Below are 6,276 nucleotides of genomic sequence, written 5' to 3'. Positions count from 1 at the left end.
CCACCTTAAGAAAGTGACTTGAGTCACCACCCTTTGTTTCCTTGGGAGTATGGCTGCTGAAAGACAAAAACCACACCTCCACCCCACTGGAGGCCGAGAGAATGGCAGGATTGCTGGAAGTGGAGCATGTTTGAGATCTGTTTGAAGTGGACCGGAAGCACCAGCAGCTGTCACAGGGAGACTGTGGGACAGAGGAAGGACTAGGAGACTGTGAGGCAGAGCACTGGGAGGGCTTCCTGCACCACAGAGGCAGCAGCTAAAGAATCATGTGGCTGAAGACCAGGGAGATTGGTTGCTGGCTGAGGAGAGGCTCTGATGTGGCCCAATGACTATACCCTTAACTGTTTACTGATCCTGGCTTCTGATAACCTGTTAACTCCCCTAAAAAAAAAAAAACCCAAACCCAGAATTCAGAGTATTGTCTGTGCATTCTGTGTGCCATTGCAATGAGTTGTCCAACCAGCAGAGAAGTAGAGGACCATGGGAGGAACTGTTGATGTCAGAATAGGTGAAGCAAGGTTCGCCACTTCAGCAGCACATATACTAAAATTGGAACGATACAGAGAAGGTTAGCATGGCCCCTGCATAAGGATGACACACAAATTCATGAAGTGTTGCATATTTTTACAAGCCCCCAATAAAATGATTTCATTTAAAAAAAAAAAAAAGATGGGAGGTCTGGGGTCATGTCTGCCCTCAAGAGCCTCGTGGCCATAGGGAAGCCAGAGGAAGTCAGATAGCGTCTTCATGCTGTCCTCACGTGCACGATAAAACTAGACACTGGAGGGGGGGAATGGGCAGTCGATATTAAGTGCTAAAGTAGAAGGCAAACGTCTTGAGAATGCTGAGGGCAACAAATATACATACATGTTTGACACGGATGTATGTATGGATTGTGATAAGAATTGTACACGCCCCCAATTAAAGGATTAATAAAAAGAACTGGACACTGAAAGGAGACAGCGCAGAGTTGATGCCTCTGAACTATGTGTGTCATATACTGAATCATGGATTGCCAGAACAAAAAAGTCTTGGAAGTGAGGCAGACTGGCAAAAGAAACTCCATGTTTGTTAGCTGCTAAATGACCTGCCCGTTCTCCCTCCCCTTATGGGAAAGTCTCTGCTGGTGATTAATTTTTTTAGAATGTACTCTCAGGTTCCAGGTCAGGACACTACAGTTAGTGTAGACTATTCAATATCTTGTTTTGTTTTAATATTCTATTAAATTTCTCAGATGGGAAATATCTTGGTCCTATCTTGGCTTCACACGAGCAAGAATTCACGCCGAAGTCTAGTTTGTGGTCCAAGTGGGTTTTTTATAAAGGACAGAAGAAGTTTCAGGCTGCACTGTCCCTGAACACAGGCTTCCTTGGAGGACTGCACACCCACAAATGTGCGGTGAGGCCCGAGAGACTGTGGAGGAGCAGCTGGGAAAAGGGGGCGTTGGTCTCAGGTTCCAGCCTGTAGGGCCTTCTGCTGGGAGGCGTGGTCTAACCCATTGGCTGAATTAAGCTCACCTGCCCTAGTTTGGCCCAGCCCAGGTGTACTGCCCACCTATGTGTACCAGCCCACCTTCTGGGGCTTCAATTGGCGCATGTCCCCTAGCCTTCATTGGCTTCCAGCCTCCTGTAGGGGGCCTTCAGGCATGGAGAGGAACAACCTCCTATCATGCTACTGAGCGGTTCCTTTTGATGTTGTCATGACGTAGTTAATCTTGTTATGGTAACCAGCATGTTATTGTCAGTTTGGGTGGTGTTTCTTTTATGGTAAGGAATGTACCTTGTAATGCATGCTTGCTCTTCTTTAAGTTACCAGAATGTTACAATCAATGTAACGCTCCCTAACCCTAAAGAACAGTAACATTAATTTTGCTTTCTGCTTCTGCCCACGCTTGCTTAAATCTTAGACAAAGAATAAATGAGGCTTTTTTTGCCTTTAAAGATGGACTGACAGGAAGGTATGTGTTGGTAAAATTCTCGATTGCGTGTAAATAAATTTCTACAGTCAAAAAAAAAAAAGATGGACTGACATGTCGACTCAGGACTGCAATCAAAGAATCGCTTTTAGATTCTAGCAGTCAGTTTATAACCGAATAGAGACTCTTCTAAATTATCAAGACACTATAGTGGCTGTTATTTATATGAACCGATAGCAGAAGGGGCATGGTTGAATGCTTCTTAGAAGTAAGAGTAGTGAGGCTTCATCCCGTCTACTTTGGAAAAGTCATCAGGAAGAACTAGGCCCTGGGGAAGGACATCAAGCTCGATAGAGTGGAGAGAGAACGGAAGAGCAGAACAGATGCGGTGAATTGACACAGTGGGCGCAAGCTGAGCAACAGTCGACAGGCTGGCTGTGAGAATGGGTTAGGACCCAGTGTATTTTCCTCTGTACATAGTCGCTGTGAACTGGACCAACTTGAAGATAGCTGATAGCAGCAACAATGATTATGTATGATCTGGAATGGGATGAGATCCGTGGATGCGTGGGGGACACGTGTCAGCATGGTTATTGCATTGGGTGACATGAACCCTAGGTAATGCACTGCCAGCTAGTTTTCTAATTAACCTCTAAGCTACCAGGCTCTAGGGTTCAAAAGCAGGGCAACTCTGCCAACAGTTCTGAACATACTTACAAACACTCTCTTTGTAGCCCTGCCCTGCTTCCGTATTCTTTAGCTAAATCTAAATGTCTTTCCTCTTCTGCTCCTTGCAACAATTGTTCCTTCAGGGCGAAAGCCTGTTAAACTTGTTTTCCCTAGATTCTGGGAGGGGCTGGCAGCCTGTCCTAGCTTCAGGTGTCAGCTCTGCTCTCCTCCAGCCGGAAGTTGCTTTTATTCATCTTTTTGCCTGTTCATGGGTTGGTGGAGGGAGCTCCCATCCAAATGTATTGTACAGAGACCTTTTATTTATGAAGTCTCAACCAGAACAAAGAATAAGGGAAACCATCACATGAGGACCTAGTTTTGTCCAATTCTAGAACATAGGAAACTCATCACAAAATCATGATTGGTATCAGATCAATTAATAACTGGCACAGGGTGTACTATGGAAGTGGGAATTGGGACACATACACTATTACAGATTTGCAAAGTTACAGCTTTGGTTCAGGGCCCCCATCCTCGCCATCATTTGGTCACCATCATACAACTATCCTGGTCAGGGCACAACTCATGACCATGCAGTCTGTGAGAGTGAAACTGCCCTCTCCAAACCAAACCCAAGTTCACTGCCATCGAGTCAGCTCCTACTCATAGTGACTGTAGGACAGGGAAGAAAGACCCCTGTGAGTTTCTGAGATTGTAACTCTTCACGGGAGTAGAAAGTCTAGTCTTTTTCCTGATGGTTTTGAACTGCTGGCCTGTGGTTAGCAGTCCAACATGTAAACCCTACTGCTGCCAAGGCACCTACCTGAGTTGGGTCAAAAACAGTAATAAACTCCCTGCTACTGAGTAAAACCTGACGTATAGTGACTACAAGGCAGAGTAATAAAACTACCCCTGTGGGTTTCTGAGACGTAAATCTTTACAGGGAAAAAAAACTAAAAGGGAAATGCATGCACATGGATTAAGTCTTTGGTGAGTCCCCTCTGACATGGGCCAGGGATGTGAAGAGCCTTGCTATCATGCAGAATACATTGGAAAGTGTAAATTGAAGATAGGTTGGAATTTAGCACCTTATCATTTGATCTCCCTTATCCATTTTTAAAATTTGTTCTAGTTTTTAATATGTTCTACTTTCTTTTCAATTGAGGTTTTTCTCTTTTAGTTTGTTATTTTTGTTAGTGTTTGTTGGTTTGTTTGTTTGTCTTTGTTTGTAATGTTTTTCTGTGCATGAAATCCAGGATAGGTAAATCTATAGCAGCATCAGTAACTGGATTACTGGTTCCTTGGGAGTATGACACTGGAGGTTGCGGGGAAAGGAGGAGCTAATAACGATGAGTACAAGAATGAAGAAAATGTTCTAAAACTGTCGTGATGACTGTACAACTCTTCTTGATGTGTTAAAACTATTGAATTGTACGATATCTAAATTATATGTCAATAAAATTTAAATAAAGTCTGAAAGAATACATAGCACAGAGTTAACATGCATTTTCATGAGGTTTTAATGTTTTCAAAGTACATGTGTACTACCTATCCACATAGTGGCCAATAAAACCCCAAACCCAAAATTAAAAACAAACAAACAAGAAAAACCCTCAAATCCCCAAATAAATAATAATTTTATGTTAAAAAAAAATCTCTAAGGAGCAGACTACCTCATCTTTCTCCTAAGGAGTGAGTGGTGGGTTCAAAGTTCTAGCCTTGTGGTCAACATGTGTAACCCACAGTGCCACCAGACTCCTTGCAAAATGCCTTGCGCATCCCCAAAAACTGTTGCCATGAACTTTGTTATTGGCTGGTCTGTTGTTGTTTTGACTGGGACACTTCCACCTCTTAGTAGCCACTGTGGTTGGCAGCCCAAAGGGTAGCCCACCATGCTACCATAGCTCTCTATGTTGGCTACAGGGGTCTTAATCTGTTTTCAGACACAATGAGAACAAAGCATTGTACATTGATGGTTAATGGTCAGTGTGGTAGTTACGTAATTTCACGTCAACTTGATATGTAAAAGTGTAGGGGTGGTATTCAACCTGTCAATCAGGTCACAGCCTGATGGTAACAGCTTGTGGGCATGGCCTTCTCATAACGCTGGTCCTGGGAACCTCTCCTCTCTTCCCACCCTCTGTCTTCACCTTCCTGCTGGCAGGCCACTGCGAGATCTGCCAGAGCCTTATGATGCTTCCACAGCCACTGGATCCACAAGACTTTGCACCTACCTGCCTGTGATCTTACTGCGTTCTGCATCATTGCATGTGGTTGCGTGAGTCTGAAGAGGGACTTAGGGACTAGTATTGGACTTATGGACTTGAGTTGGAATGGGCTGGGATGTTTTATTGATGCATAATTACTTTTGATATAAAGCTATTTCTTACACATATGTGAGTGTCACTGAATTTATTCTCTACTCAACCCGGCCTAACACAGTCAGAATGAATTCAACCAGGGCTGAATTTATATCAAAACTCAAAATGGATTCAGGGCTCTCATCAAAATAAAAATAAAACCGTGGCATTGAGTCCATTTTAACTCATAGTAACATTTCCACTCATACTGACCCTAGAAACATAGGGTCCAAAGCTGTAAATTTTTAAAAAAATCATTAGGGGCTCATACAACTCTTATCACGATCCATATATACATCCATTGTGTTAAGCACTTTTGTACATTTGTTACCCTCATCACTCTCAAAATATTTGCTTTCTACTTGAGCCCTTGGTATCAGCTCCTCATTTTTTCCCCCTCCCTCCCCGGTCCCCACTCCCCAAAGCTGTACATTTTTATTCAGCCAGATAGCCTCATCTTCCCATGGAGCATCTAGTGGGCTTGATCCATAAACTACGGTTCCTAGAACTCAGACCCCCAAACACCCACTGCCATTGTCAATTCCAATTCATAGTGACCCTACATAGATAGGGTTTTGAGACTTTGAACATCTTTACTAGAATAGGTAGTTTCATTTTTCTCCTGAAGCAGCTGGTAGTTAGCAGCCCTACACTTACTTACCTGACAGTGCGACCTCTCACAAACGAAGTGCTTAGAACTGAAGATCTAATACATATCTTCCTCCCAGTCTTCTTCTTAGTCTCTGCCCAACAGCCCCACTGGCGTAAGGGATACATCAGTGACTTCCTAAAAACAGCTGTGAGCATTCTAAGATTTTGGAAGTAAGCCCCAGGAACTTTCTCAGGTCACAGCTTGCCTTTCTTTTCATCTTCCACCTCCATGATTTCCACTCTAGGCCCAAATCAGATCTCAAAAGGAAAGTCATTTAAAAACTGACTTGCCTCTCCAAACCATCCAGTTGATTCCCACTCCTGTGACCCGATAGGACAGGGTGGAACTGCCCCTTTGGATTTCTGAAACTATACCTCTTGAGGGGAGTAGGAAGCCTCATCAGTCTCCCAAGGAGCAGCTGGTGGTTTCAGATTGCTAACCTTGCATTTAATAAATATACTTGTTTCAAGTGCCTGGATAATGCCATGCTTCATCTCTATTCTCTTGCCAACTGTACCTCAGCTCTGACCCCACCTAGCAGCCTGTCTGTAGCCTAAGTACTAACTACTTACTGATGGTTAGAGGTGAGCGTGTGGGGTTGAACCCTCTAAAACTAATGGGACACATTGGTTTTGGTGGTACCAGTTGAGGGCGGTCTCTGCAACTCCAAAGTAGGCTAC

The 6,276-nt window shown here is 43.7% G+C and overlaps 1 non-coding gene across 1 annotated transcript; it reads left to right on the top strand.

Moving 5' to 3' along the window:
- The first annotated feature begins 518 nt into the window (after positions 1-518).
- LOC115870673 lies at positions 519-626 on the top strand. Its single transcript, XR_004046828.1, has one exon. It is a non-coding gene; the product is annotated as a U6 spliceosomal RNA (small nuclear RNA).
- The last annotated feature ends 5,650 nt before the right edge of the window (positions 627-6,276 follow it).

The sequence above is a fragment of the Echinops telfairi genome, unplaced genomic scaffold, assembly GCF_000313985.2.
Source record: "Echinops telfairi isolate 266 unplaced genomic scaffold, ASM31398v2 ScPeMD7_2;HRSCAF=8, whole genome shotgun sequence".
NCBI classification, from domain to species: Eukaryota; Metazoa; Chordata; class Mammalia; order Afrosoricida; family Tenrecidae; genus Echinops; species Echinops telfairi.
Note: the sequence above shows the minus strand (reverse complement) of the source record. Positions and strands in the feature narration are given on the sequence as shown.